Below are 14,424 nucleotides of genomic sequence, written 5' to 3'. Positions count from 1 at the left end.
TCATGCAAGGAATGAGGCCCCATTCCTTTCTCAGTCGATGACAAAACCATTTCTATTCTTTTGTTTGTTGACTGAGGAAGGGGTATGGAGCCCGAAACTTTCCTTGTCTGGTAATTTATTATTTTCGAACCTGCTATAGTCATTTTTTGTTTAAAGCGTTTTTTCGTCATCACATTCTAGCAACCTGAGCAGGTTTAACCTCTTAAATGATATTTTGATATAAGAAAATAATATATAGACAAGTGAAGCCGTTACTTATTGAAAGAAAGTTAATATTTTATTTGAGGAAGTCAGAAAATGTAATGCGTTCCTCTTGCCGCTGTGTGTTGTCGGTGATTTTGTGTAGGGAAACTTTCTAATAAAGTATGAATGGGTTTGACAGGCACTTATTACCACCATTGTGTTTTCTTCGACACATTGAGTCGAGTAAACGACATGTAATTTCTGTTGGTATAGGACTTTTTATTTGATACTGTTGATTATGTTTTAATGGATTTGTAATTTATACTCTTTATTTCGCTTACTTGAAAATGAATTCATCCTTTTAGTGAAGCATGAATGATATTTGTTTTGGAATATATGAAATTCTATAAATAAATCAATATAATATTTTCAAATGTAACGTTGGTTTCTTTGCTCAATCCAATTCTGTTGAAAGGTCTATTTTCGAGGTCCCAGGTTTGGGAGTTTTTGCCAAGATGAGGGTCATTAAAATTGATTGATTTTGAAGAACAAGTTTTCTGGCCAAAACTTTAAATACGCGTCTTTCCAGAATACGTCCGTCAACTGGTTAATTGATAAATGTTTCTTCTTTCTACACCAAAATTACAATCTATATTGTCAATTGTCATGGAAACAGTCTGGCATTCTCAATACTTTAAAAATCGTCCAATAATTGTCTAATGGATGCAACCCCACCCCTTCCCAAAATAACCCTGCATAAATTAATGCAATTTAAAAGATACTATTTTTGGCAAGAATATTCTGGTCTACTGTTTTAATCCAAAATTGGACTGAAAATGCTCTGAGAAATATAACTTGGTGTTTAATTATCATTACTGGTCTAATTTCATCATAGATGGAAATGAAATAAAAAGACATCAACAGCTACAACATTAAGAACAAACCGAAGCTGCGTACCCCAACGATTTTGGTATAGATAGAACGAAGTTGACGTCACTCGGGTCTTTGTTGTTGTTTTTTTGCCATCCACGTTTATGAGAAATTCTCACTAAACCGTATTAACCAGACTATGAATGTTCATAGTTACACATAGTTTTGTGTGTTGGTCAATTATACTTCCGGATGGCAATGTTGTGCGCTTCTTAGCCAAGCGCATGCTATTTATAGGCAGGTAATTAGTCGAGTCAGTAAGTCTGATCGGAATGTCCCAGGGAGATGGAGTTGACCATGCAAAGCGGGCCGTAACCACTGAACCACTGCCTGATACAGATTAATACATGATCTCGCTTACTTTCCGGCTGATCTGAGTTACATCTAGAAACTAAACAAACTAAACAAAAATTCCCTCTATTCATTCCATAGGGGAAATTTGTCTTTAGGGCTTGTACCAAGGGAAGACTGGAATAACACGCATCAGCCCAATTGCAGCACCGCAAACTGAGCTAGGAAAAGGTGACTTGATCGTGGCCACACAGCGCAGTGGGTATTTGAACTCAGTACCTTCGGGTACGAAGAAAAGACTGTAGCTCTGAGCTAAACTGCCCCCGAAAAGTCGGGATGATGTCATTTTTCTGCTTGCCGGGGATTTTCAAAAAATTCTGTCTGAAAACATTATTGTTTATTTACTCCATAAACTTTTACTCTGAAAATCAAATGGGATTTAGACGATAACTTGACAACATTTTCGTACATGTGACTTTTTTATCCTGAGACCTCAAAAGGAAGGAACTAAGACAATGTTTTAAAATGAAGCAGACTGAAAACTCTTCTCTCTCTCTCTCTCTCTCTCTCTCTCTCTCTCTCTCTCTCTCTCTCTCTCTCTCTCTCTCTCTCTCTCTTTCTCTTTCTCTCCGCCCCCTCTCCTTATATTTGTATTTACTGACTTCACGCTCCGTTGTAAAGCGAAGGTAATTGCAATCAAGGGATGAGACTTGTAGCTTCTCAAAAATATTATGAAAAATACTGGTTATTGCCCTTGTTTAAAAGAGTGCCAAGAAAATTAATATAAGGTGATAGGAAAAGAACGGGAGAGAAGTCCCAGATTTGAGAGATGTTTTTGCCAAGACGAGGATCATTTAAATCGATCGATATTTGAAGGACGACTTTTCAGGCCAATTTTTTTAACTCGAGTTTTTCCAGTGTGTAGTTAGTTGCCTAACAGGCAAGACGTGTTTTTGTTGTTGTGACATTTCTCTTCAATTTTTACCGATTTCAAGGATTTACACGTCTTATTTCAATTCAATTTTTATTCAAGGATTTTTGTACAACACGTAAGATACCATTGTGATATTGCTTTAATTATATTTTATACGGTTTCGACATCATTTTTATCGAAATTGTTTCGGACTATTTTACAATGCTTCAATGGACCCCGCCATTTTTACTCGTTCTCATAACCAATTTTTACTGTCGGCTGTCGTTGGACTTTTATTCACCCTGCGCTTTTATTGTTTACAAATTGAAAACACACACTCCTACCTCAAACGTGAACACCATTACAATCAACAAAAGATTGTCTGTAAACGTGGTGGTCGACGTAAACAACATGTTATTGAAACAACAGTCCCGCGACGTCCAGTGAACTGTCATCGTTTAACTCGACCACCACAGACGTTAACAAAAATATTGACAAATGACACAAGACCAAGTCATGGAAATCATAACATTTGTATTGGCCATATTAACGCACAGTCATCGAGAAACAAGACGTTCGATATAATCGATGTCATAGATCAACACGATATCGATATTCTATATATAACTGAATCATGGTTGCGTCAGTTCGGTGATGAACCTATAATGAAAGAAATGACACCTCCCGGCTACAAGATGGAATCGTTCCCAAGAAATGGACGATCAGGAGGGGGGGGGGGGGGGGGGGGGTTGGGGGATCGCCATCATATACAAACACGCTCTTTCGTCTAAAATACAAAACAGGCCAAATTCGTTCAAAAGTTTTGAGTGTGTCCAAACCACATTGACCAACCCTCAAATTGCATTTTTAATCACTTGTATCTACAGACCACCCCCAAGCAAAAAGAACAAACTGAGACAGAATGATTTTGCTGACGAATTTTCTGATTTTGTATCAAAAGACACATCAAATAAGCGAAAAAAATTTATCGGCGATTTTAATATTCAGTTTGATGTTGATAAGAATAGTCTCGTTAAAATTATAAAAAATATGCTGAATGAACATGGCCTGACTCAAGTTAGTGACCTCTCCAACTCAAAGATTGGGGCACATCTTGGACTGGTTCATCACTGATACACCCTCACTTGTTGAATCAAATAAAAATATCAAAAAAGAAATTTCAGACCACAATCTGATTCTGGCAACTCTCAAAAGCATCAAAGAGAAAGCAAAGAAAGTCAAGATAGTGTCTAGGGATACTAAAAGAATAGACATTAGTTCCTTTAAAAATAATCTGTCAGAGGAACTAGGAAGAATGGATATACCATCAGCACAGAAAACGGACGAGGTACTGCGCAACGTCATCGACAGGCATGCGCCAAAGACAACTAGAACAATAAATTCCAGGAAACCGTCTCCGTGGTTTAACCAGAGTGAAAAAATTGCCAAAAGGGAAAAAAGGAATGCAGAGGCATCGTGGAGAAAATCGGGCCTTGAGATTGACCGGCTGATATATATAGCAAAAAAGCATAAGTATAAAGCCACCTGCAAAAAGAGCAAAAAGAAACTATTATAACACGAAACTATCATCAGTGAGGGACACTAAGGAATTTTTCTCTGTTTCAAAGGAACTTTTAGGGGAAGAAAAGGGCATGTGTCTACCCACTAATATCCCGGTAGAAAAGCAGCCGGATGCATTTTCAGATTTCTTTTCGGGAAAAATATCGAAAATTCGGAACAATTTGGACCTCGTGCAAAATGAAGATATAAATTTCCACCCTTTTTCGGGTTCACAGGGATTCTCTTATTTTAAAGAAACAACTGAAGAAGAGATTTCTAAAATAATTTGTTCATCTTCCTCGAAGTCATGTGATTTAGATCCTTTACCAACTAATATTTTTAAATTATGTCTTCCTGAATTGATACCTTGCATAACTTATATTATAAATCAATCACTTATCTCAGGACAAGTCCTAGATATCTATAAACATGCAATTGTAAAGCCTCTCATAAAAAAGCAAAATCTCGATGTAAATGACCTTAGTAACTACCGTCCGGTCTCAAATCTGCCATTTCTTTCTAAAATCCTTGAAAAAGTTGTACTCAGACGTCTTTCACAACATCTCCATGAAAACAATCTATGGGAAAAATTTCAGTCAGCTTATCGTTCTTACCACAGGACAGAAACTGCTCTGTGCTGTGTTGCGAGTGATTTGCTTGATGTTTTAGATAAAGGTTCTGTTTCTCTTCTGACATTGTTAGACCTTTCGGCGGCGTTTGATACTATTGATCACGGTATTCTCATTAAACGACTTAATATAACTTTTGGCTTGTCTGGGACTGTCTTGCAGTGGTTTGAATCTTATTTAGATTGCAGAAAGCAACAGGTTATGATTTTAGATAAACTTTCTCGTCAACATACATTGTCTTTTGGTATTCCTCAAGGCTCTGTTTTGGGTCCAATTCTTTTTATTTTGTATACTTCTCCATTATCTAATGTAATCACTGGTCATGGGCTGCGCTATCATCTCTATGCAGATGATACGCAACTTTATGCTACTGATAAAACTAAAAATCTCGAAAATATTGTGAAACGTGTGGAAGAATGTGTGACGGATGTGAAAGAGTGGATGGATGCAAACAAGTTGAAAATGAATGAGTCAAAAACAGAAGTGATGATTGTGGGAAATAGAGGGCAGTTGAAGGTGAATGATGGTCTTGAGGTGTTGATTGGGGGTGAAAAGATCAAAGTTTCAAAGACTGAAAAATTTGGGTGTCTATTTTGATTCAGAAATGAGAATGTCATCTCACATTTCTGCTCTTTGTAAATCTTTATACTTTCAATTGAAGAAAATCAGTTCGATCCGTCAGTTTATTGCAATTGGAACATGTAAAACATTGGTTGTTTCCCTCATTTTTTCGAAACTAGATTATTTTTACTCCCTGCTTGTCCACTTGCCTCAGGCTTCTATTAAACAATTACAACTACTGCAAAACAGTGCAGCAAGATTAGTTTTTGGCAAAAAAATTTTTGATCATGCAAACCCTTTGTTGGCCTCTCTCCACTGGTTGCCCATTGAAAAGCGCACATATTACAAAGCAGCGTGTCTTGTTTATAAGTGTTTGACTGGTATAGCACCGGCATATCTCACAGATCACGTGGTCATGTGTAAATTTGAAAATTACACTTTTTAGGTCATTTAATGACCGAACGAAAATTTCGGAAATATGATCAAGAACAAAATTTGGTGATAGATCGTTTGCTTGTTTCGGCCCCAAGATTTGGAATGAACTACCACGTGGTCTGAGGGAGTGCAAGTCTTTACCTACCTTTAAAAAGAATCTCAAGACTCGATGAACTCTTGATTTGGCTATGAATTATTATTATTATTTTATTTTTTTCACTTAAAATTGATATTTATATTGTAAAGTGCCCAGAGCTTGTGTTTTACACGAGAATGAGCGCTATATAAATGTGTATTATTATTATTTTATTATTATTATTATTATTATTATTATTATTTATTATTATTATTATTATTATTATTATTATTATTATTATTATTATTATTATTGTTATTGTACGGCAATGTACTGGTTACTGGAAGAGAATGTGCCAAATTGATATTATTATCGATTTATCCCTCGATGTTGGAATCACAGAAGCAAGGGTTGGCGTCACGACACTGGGGAAGACTGTTAAACCAGGAACTGATAGAGAAAATCGTGGACAGGCCAACACGGGAGAGGGTTGGAACACACGTTTCCCCGACGATTTCCTAGTAATTTGGGGGACTGAGTGAGTGACATTTGTGGAAAACCTTTGCATCAGAACGTGAGAGAAATTATTAATTTAGGAAAATGAGTGGAGCAGGCACTTGTGTTGATAATAAGAAGAGAGTAGAGAAGTACCAGGGGATAAAGAATATAAACGTTGCGGCGATGGGGATTCGAGCCCACGACCACACTGTTACGGCACCTCCTCCTGCCCACGAGAAGGACGCTCGAGTAAGTATATTGAGTCCCTCTATCTTGCGACTTCTTGAGGTCACGAGGTCAACACACAAATAACTCAAAAGTTATTTAAAGAGTTAGCAGTTAAGCCATGAACTGTATTCTCAACACAAACATATAACACAGAGACGATTGAGACATTGAGTAAGCTCCGATGTATTGGGTGAATATTAATCAAAGAAAGTGAGAGGAACAGGCATCTAAGTTAATAATGACAAGAAATGAAGTGAGTTGAGTAGTACTTAAGGAAAACATAGGATTTTTTTCACGGGTTTGGATTTATTAAATGAGTTATTTTTAACGCGCCAAATAACTCAGGAGCTTGCGAGTGTACCTTTATTTCACCCTTCAAAGTGATTTTCTTAGATATTTCATAACTAATAATTTGTTTTGTTTTTAAAACGCTTCATTTTTCAATGAATTCAAGTTTTCTATAGGTGGGGATGATTAAAGCCTTAGGGAAGCCCAGACTTATGTCACACACGGTTGCCAATTTGGTACTTTTAATGCCAAATAAAAAAATAGTCATTAAACAAAAAAAAGTACCGTCTAGAATTAAGAAATTCAAGATTGTTATATATTTACTAGAAAATGTGATGCTTCTAAATTTTTGGTATTTACTTAGACCATTCCGAATGTTCCAGTAATTTGTTTGGCATATTTTCTAAAATTAATCTGGCACTTGAACATCATCTATCTGTCTGGGCATAACATGCCGGCTATCTTTTTTTTTTTTTTGCTTTCGTTGTTTTGTGTACATTTCTTTCAATTTTTTGATAATCTTGTTTTCGGCATTGTGTATAAGCGATGTAAAACAATGGATGCACAATAAAATTGAAGGTATTTATTAAAGTTTGTAAATGTGTTCAAGTCATATGTGAGCGAGATGATTTTGATTCTTTTAACTCCCACTTAGAATAGAATATGTGGTGTGTGTGTGTGTGTGTGTGTGAGTGTGTGTGTGTCTGTGTGTGTGAGTGTGTGTGTGTGTGTGTGTCTGTGTGTGTGTGGCCGGGGGGGGGGGGGGGGGGTCGCCAGCAGAGGATAATTCAGCTAGAATGCGTAATTGGTAGTGAGTTTTAATGGTTTTAGATGCATGGCAGTGGTAACTTCGATTAGCCATTTGTATTTTTCTACATCTGCTTGAATGTAGCAATGACGATCGCACGGAAATCCTTGGGCCTCGTTTCGGTCGCGAAGTCGCGCGAATTCAAGGCGATTTCGTATATGCTATTAAAAAAATTAATACGACGCTTTTTATCAATAAATATATCTGAAATTTGGCACAAAATTAGTAAAGTGGTCATTTTAGATCGTGTCAGCGGCAAAACTTGTGCGATTACTAAAAAAACCCGTTAAAAACAGATGTTTGCTCTTTTGAGTGAAATATTTCTAAAACTATCATAAGCAGAGATTTTGCCGTGAATAAGGTTATGTATATGCACATTTCATCTATTTATGTTACAAATTTCGTTGCCATATGATGTTCTTTTCACGTATCATCACAAAACATCAACCTAATTTGCGATTCAATGAGTGAGAAGAGGAGACAGCCTCGCCCCCCCCCCCCCTCCCCTGATCGTGTGCCCTGACGTAGAAGTGAGACGTCTTTTGTAGTTGTTCCAGGCGACTTCAAAGTGTATTACACCTCTTCCGCACTAGGACAGGACTGTCCTGGGACAATCCTGTCCCAAATCTGTAACATATAGAATTTAGAGAAATCTTCCGCACCTATTGGGACGGACAAAAAGTCCGTTGTGTCCCAAGCCGTTTGAAATGCTACAAAATCAACGGACAGACTTCCCATCCCGTGTTCATATCGTTTGTGATAGTAGAAAAATATAGCAGACTTCCGCACTAGACAAAAGTCCAGATTGCGGCGCCGTGTCAAGTTGCAATGCTGTCTTATTTTCTGCATCCTACTACTACTACTACTACTACTACTACTACTACACTACTACTACTACTACTACTACTACTACTATACTCTACTACTACTAAAATTTTTTATATATTCTCTATTGTCTTCTGGCACTTTTCTACTCACTTCATATCTTGTTGTTACCAACATAAGTGCCTGCTCCACTCACTTTTCTGAATTAAAAATTCACCCCATACACCGGAGCATACTCAATGTCTCAATCGTTTCTATGTTATATGTTTGTGTTGAGAATATTGGCTATTAAGCTTAACTGCTGGTCAAAATAATTTCGCGATGGTGGTGTGCGAACGAATCGGCGGTCTCCAGAAGTGGGTGAGAGAGGGATCTAGAAATGAGTTGGGTTTGATACGAATATTTTGTGTTCGTGGATAGCTCACACGGTAGAGCCACGCTCTCACCTGCCAGGCGGAGTTGTCGTACCAATAAGGTCGCAGGTTCTAACCTCACCACCGCCGCGAAAATTTTTTTATTCTCTATTGTCTTCTGGCACTTTTCTACTCACTTCATATCTTGTTACTACTACTCCTACTACTAACTACTACTACTACTACTACTACTACTACTACTACTACTACTGTTGCTTCTGCTGCTGCCAATGCCACTAATATATTAATAACTACATCCCTTATATTTTGTATTTATTTCCAATTTCATTGTATTTATTTTCCAACAATAGTCCACACTTTATTTTAGTTCACTTTCTATAATGCATTACACAGTTCCTCCCCGTCTACCCTCTTTTGACATAATTAAGTACGCACCTTTTATACATTTCTATTGCTCTGTTTTAATTCGCGCTTCCTCACAAAGTAGCATACAATTTCCTGCCCATCAATGTTATTGTTTATGCATCTTAACAACGCCACTACCACATTATCTAATTCGTCTGTAGTTTTTAATTCATCATGTGTTATTGATGAAGGGGAAACCCGAAACGTCCATTTTATCTGTTTTCGTATATTAAACTGAAGCTTACATTCAATTTCACAGTTATGATTTATTTATTTATTTCAATTCTGAATATAAAAAAGCAAGAACAATTCAAAAAATAATTCTATGTGATGAAACCACGTACAGAAGACATAGCAACACAAACATTTTCGGCAATTTAAAAACGTATGTTTATAAATATAATTTAAGAAGTGTCACACTTTGTGACACAGCCGTAACGTGTCTAAAACATCTATTCGGTAACTTGTGGGATCAATTATCTTTATCGTTATTTATTTCGGGAATTCTCAATGAAAATATTTTTAAGTAAGTCCTTCTGAGCCACTTGGACTCATTGTAAGACAAATTAAGTCCTTTCGAGCCTTGTAGCCAATGGTGCAGGAGTTACTCCGGTTTCAATAGCGTGAAGCGGACAATTAACGTATTTGTTTGAAAACCTTTGAACAGGACGCTTGTCTATCGCAGATTACTATCCCAGCTTGACAGGTATCCTTTTACACCTGAATGGAGTGAGTGATTGGAGTAAATTTTCTTGCTCTAGAAAGTACAAATTGGCTTCGGTCGGAATCGAACACAGAACCTCTGAGTCCAGAGTACAACGCGCTAACCATGGGCCATCGTGTCTCCAAGCTTATAAATCCGGAACTTATCCATGTTTCTGTAGCGTTGAGCAGACAGATAACAGTTTAAAATTAAAAATATAAAATTCCCTTTTTCATCCCATAGGGGAAACTTTTCTCGAGGGTCTATTCCAAGGGAAGACTGGAATAACCCAGGCGTCAGCCGCAATGCAGCGCCGCAAATTGAGCTAGGGCGAGGTATAACCCAGGCGTCAGCCGCAATGCAGCGCCGCAAATTGAGCTAGGCGAGGTGACTTACTCAAGGCAACACAGCGCATCTGCATCGAACTGATGCCTTTCGGGTAAGAAGCAAAGACCGTACCACCGAGCCATGCTGACTTTCTATTATCCTCTTGAATGATGCTAGTCCGTCAAAGGTTACTTCATCAGCGAACTGGTACTCATTTGCACCTGGGTAAAATGAGGTGATTACAAGAAAGTCATTTTAAGATAAGATCGGAGATCACCATAGAGTCTACGGAATTGACCCTTGAGCAATCTTTGGGTCATTAAAGGATGCACGCAATTTTGTTTTCTCTTTCAAGGAAGAAGAAGACGAAGTAGAAGTAGTAGTAGTAGTAGTAGTCGTAGTAGTAGTAGTAGTAGTAGTAGTAGTAGTAGTAGTAGTAGTAGTAGTAGTAGTAGTAGTAGTAGTAGTGGTAGTAGTAGTAGTAGTAGTAGTAGTAGTAGTAGTAGCAGCAGCAGCAAGTAGTAGTAGTAGTAGTAGTAGTAGTAGTAGTAGTAGTAGTAATAGTAGTAGTAGTTGTAGTAGTAGTAGTAGTAGTATAGTAGTAGTAGTAGTAGTAGTAGTAGTAGTAGTAGTGTGGTGTGTGTGGTAGTAGTAGTAGTAGTAGTAGTAGTAGTAGTAGTAGTAGTAGTAGTAGTAGTAGTAGTAGTAGTTGTAGTAGTAGTAGTAGTAGTAGTAGTAGTAGTAGTAGTAGTAGTAGTAGTAGTAGTAGTAGTAGTAGTAGTAGCAGCAGCAGCAATAATATTACTCTTGCTATAAGAATATTTCATGATTATATAAATCTCATCGTACAATGTGAAATTATTATTATTATTATCATTATTATTATTATTATTATTATTAGTATTATTATTATTATTATTATTATTATTATTATTATTATTATTATTATTATTATTATTATTATTATTATTATTATTATTATTATTATTATTATTATCAATTATTATTATTTATTATTATTATTATTATTAATTATTACTATTATTATTATTACTATCATTGTTTGCCTTGCTTTATTATTGATTTTATTTACTTGATTTGTTGATGAAAATATCATATTCTTGTATGCGTTATATTGGCAATTGCCTACAAATAAACTTTTGAATCTTGTGAAAAAAAAAATGCATTCGCGCAGGTGTGTCCCGGGACAGTCCTGTCCTAGTGCGGAACCCCTTTTGAATAGAAGTTTTCTCCAGTAGGACGGGACAAATTTGTCCTGGGACAGTTTTGTCCCAGTGCGGAAGGAGTGTTACTGAAGCTTGGTAGTACCGCCCGGGTTTTGGTTCTCGAGAACAGGAACAGTTACCAGGAACACAGCTCAAACAGGAACAGTTACCAGGAACATACATCCGGAACATGTTCCTGGTCCATGTTCCTGTTCCTGTGTCAAGTGTCAACAAAAAGATATGATTTGGTGAGGAGAAGGGTGAGGAATGAGACGATGAGGTGGGGATGGGCGGACATTATTATTGTTATGCTGTGTCCGTGTATACATAGTATGTGTGTGTGTGTGTGTGTGAGTGTGTGTGAGTGTGTGTGTGAGAGAGAGAAAAAAAAAAAAAGAGAGAGAGAGAGAGAGAGAGAGAGAGAGAGAGAGAGAGAGAGAGAGAGAGAGAGAGAGAGAGAGAGAGAGAGAGAGAGAGAGAGCCAGCCTACGTCCCACCCTCCTCCACCTACAAACCCGAGTACGCACGCCGTACTACATAGGACGTGACTGATACGAAACTCTTCGACCGCTGAAATTTGGACCAGGAACATGTTTCGGAACAGGAACAACGCCATCAGGAACACAATCGGAACAGGAACATGAAAATGTACCAAATGCCCGGCACTAATGCTTGGATTTGGTGGGAGGAATGTGCATCTCAGGTCTTCAAGACGTTGACATTTAAGCAAATGGTGTGTTACTGTTTCATTGGGGTGTTGACATAGGGGGTAGGAGGGGGATGTGTCTTTTGTAATTTTGCTTAAATGGCTGTTGAGCGGTATGTGTTGAGTTCTTAGTTGAAATCTGATGTTTTGCTGGTGTCTTCTGAGCTTATTTATTTCGGCTATCAGTCTTTACAAGAGTGGTCATATGGGAAAACATACATCTACCCGTGGTGCTCATTGCCCAACTGTTCATCCATTCTTCTCTCTTATTTGTTTTGATTATTTGTTTCGCTGTTTCTAAGGATACTGGAATTGGTGGTTGTAAGAATGTTGATCCGAGTCTGGCTAGTCTGTCTGAATTGTCATTTCCTGGTATATTTGAATGTCCCGCTATCCACTGGAGAGATAAGTCTACTCTGTGTGTTGTAAGGAATTCATCTAGTTGAGGTCTTAAACTATTGAAGGTTGAGGAGAGTTTATCTAAATCCAGAGCTTGGAGAACTGATTTGGAGTCTGTGAAGATGACAGTGTGTTGAAGTTTTGAAGGGTTTAGCTGGAAAACAGAAAAGAGGTGTAGCAGCGAGGCTTCTATTGCAACTGCCTCTGCCTCGTAGTTTGAGCAGGAACTTCCGCAAGAATTGTGGATTTTATCACAGGTTTTTTCTGGGTATTCTACTATAAACCCATACCCAGCATTTTTAGTTCCTTTAAGGGTAGATCCATCTGTGTAAACATGTATCCAGTAGTCCGGGTATTCTTGTATTGTTTTCATTGCTAATGTTTGTATAGGTATCTGATTTGTTTTTATTTCTTGTTGTTCCTTCTATGAGGTTAGTCTTTATTTTTGGAAGTTCTATTTTAGTTCGGCGTATGGAGGTTTTTGACAGATTAAAATAGATTTTTCTCTGTTTTCTGAGAGTTTGTGTCTTTCGTTCAAGTTGTTAGCAATGTGTAGTAGGGATGTTTGTTTTAATCTTGTTCTTGGTTTCCATTTCTCTGCCAGAATTCTGCTTGGATGGTTTTCCTCTTTTCGTTTGTATCTTTCAACCACTACTGATTCTCTGCGCAGTCCAGGTGGTTCCATATCAGTGTGTATTTCACGTGCTGCTGTGGGTGTCGATCTCAGGGCACTGGAGATGAAGCGAAGGACTTGGTTTTGTACTCTGTCCAAGGTTTTATGTGTGTTTTTACTACCTACATTTTGGAGGGTTAAATTGCAGTCCATGACGGAACGCACATAGCCTAAATAGAGTTGTCAAAGCGTCTTTTTGTCTGCACCCCAATTAGTACTGGCTAGTCATTGTAGTAACTGGAGTCTCTTTGTGCCTTTGAGTTTTACATTCTGAGTGTGTTTGTTCAAAGATAGTTGTCTGTCTGATTGTATGCCTAGACATGTGGGGTTTTCTTCTTTCGCGAGTCGATGGCCTTGGTGGGAGAGTATTATTTCTTTCTCGGAAACAGGATGGCTCAATAAGACAAAAATATATACATAAAATTTAATAAAAGAAATAAAATTCTATATATGGCCAATTTTGTCCATCTGGCACCTCTGCCGGGAAAGTCTGAAGACCCACCTCTCTCGCTTTTTTTTTTTGGGGGGGGGGGGGGGGCGCATTTTTTCATTGTGTTCCGTCAAAGGGGTGCTAAACTTGTCGTATATCGTATTTTGTCTTACTAATCAGTTGATAATTCGACTTTTTCAACAATCTCTGTCCCCTTTGAAATAGACTTGTCAAATTTCTCTTTTCCTCACAGTAAATTAACACTCACACACACGCTCTCTCTCTCTCTCTCTCCCCCTCTCTCTCTCTCTCTCTCTCTCTCTCTCTCTCTCTCTCTCTCTCTCTCCCCCCCCCCCCCCAGAAATAACATGTCGTGGTCCAGCGGACTATTTTGATTGATAATAATTTAACAGGCATTTTTCACATCATTTGAATGGGTTGTTAACACAAAATTAACCTTCGGAAATGTACCAAATGATCAATATTATGTATATTGTTTATACAAAATTACGCTTGACTCAAGTCACACAGCTTTAAAACTATACGTTAGAGCTCTTCTGATGTCTTCATCATATTTTCAGAGAATTTTGCCCTAAAATGCCAAGTTTCAATATCATATTCCATGTAGTAAGCGAGATACAGCCACAAACCAACAAAAAAAAAAAAAAAAAACAACAGAAAAAGCGTCCCATATTTTCCGTATTTATTCTCTTTGTGAGTCATCCAAATAAATGACACCTTTGAAACTGCATAACTTTTAAAAATTTATGAATGGATGTTCAAAAAAAAATATTTTTACTCAGTGATTTAAACGTATCTAGATATCTAGTTCTCTATTTCCCAACAAAAATAGAAAAAAAAATTCATAGTCATTGCTATTGAATGACAATTTTGACACCAAAAGAAAAGAAAAAACGTAGCATATATCTATCTATATTCAAATGCACCAAAAGATT

At 37.4% G+C, this 14,424-nt stretch overlaps 1 protein-coding gene across 1 annotated transcript in view; it reads left to right on the top strand.

Moving 5' to 3' along the window:
* LOC144976232 (uncharacterized) overlaps positions 1 to 611 on the top strand; it is an 8,763-nt gene extending 8,152 nt beyond the window's left edge. Inside the window, exon 5 of the mRNA XM_078920411.1 lies at positions 1 to 611. This exon is cut by the window's left edge and continues 681 nt beyond it. The gene's annotated coding sequence lies outside the window, so the exon portion shown is untranslated.
* The last annotated feature ends 13,813 nt before the right edge of the window (positions 612 to 14,424 follow it).

The sequence above is a fragment of the Berghia stephanieae genome, chromosome 7 (genome assembly GCF_034508935.2).
Source record: "Berghia stephanieae isolate SIO BIC M18660-M18661 chromosome 7, UCSD_Bste_1.3, whole genome shotgun sequence".
In the NCBI taxonomy this organism is placed as follows: Eukaryota; Metazoa; Mollusca; class Gastropoda; order Nudibranchia; family Aeolidiidae; genus Berghia; species Berghia stephanieae.
The sequence above is the reverse complement of the archived record's forward strand: the minus strand, read 5'-3'. Positions and strand labels throughout refer to the sequence as shown.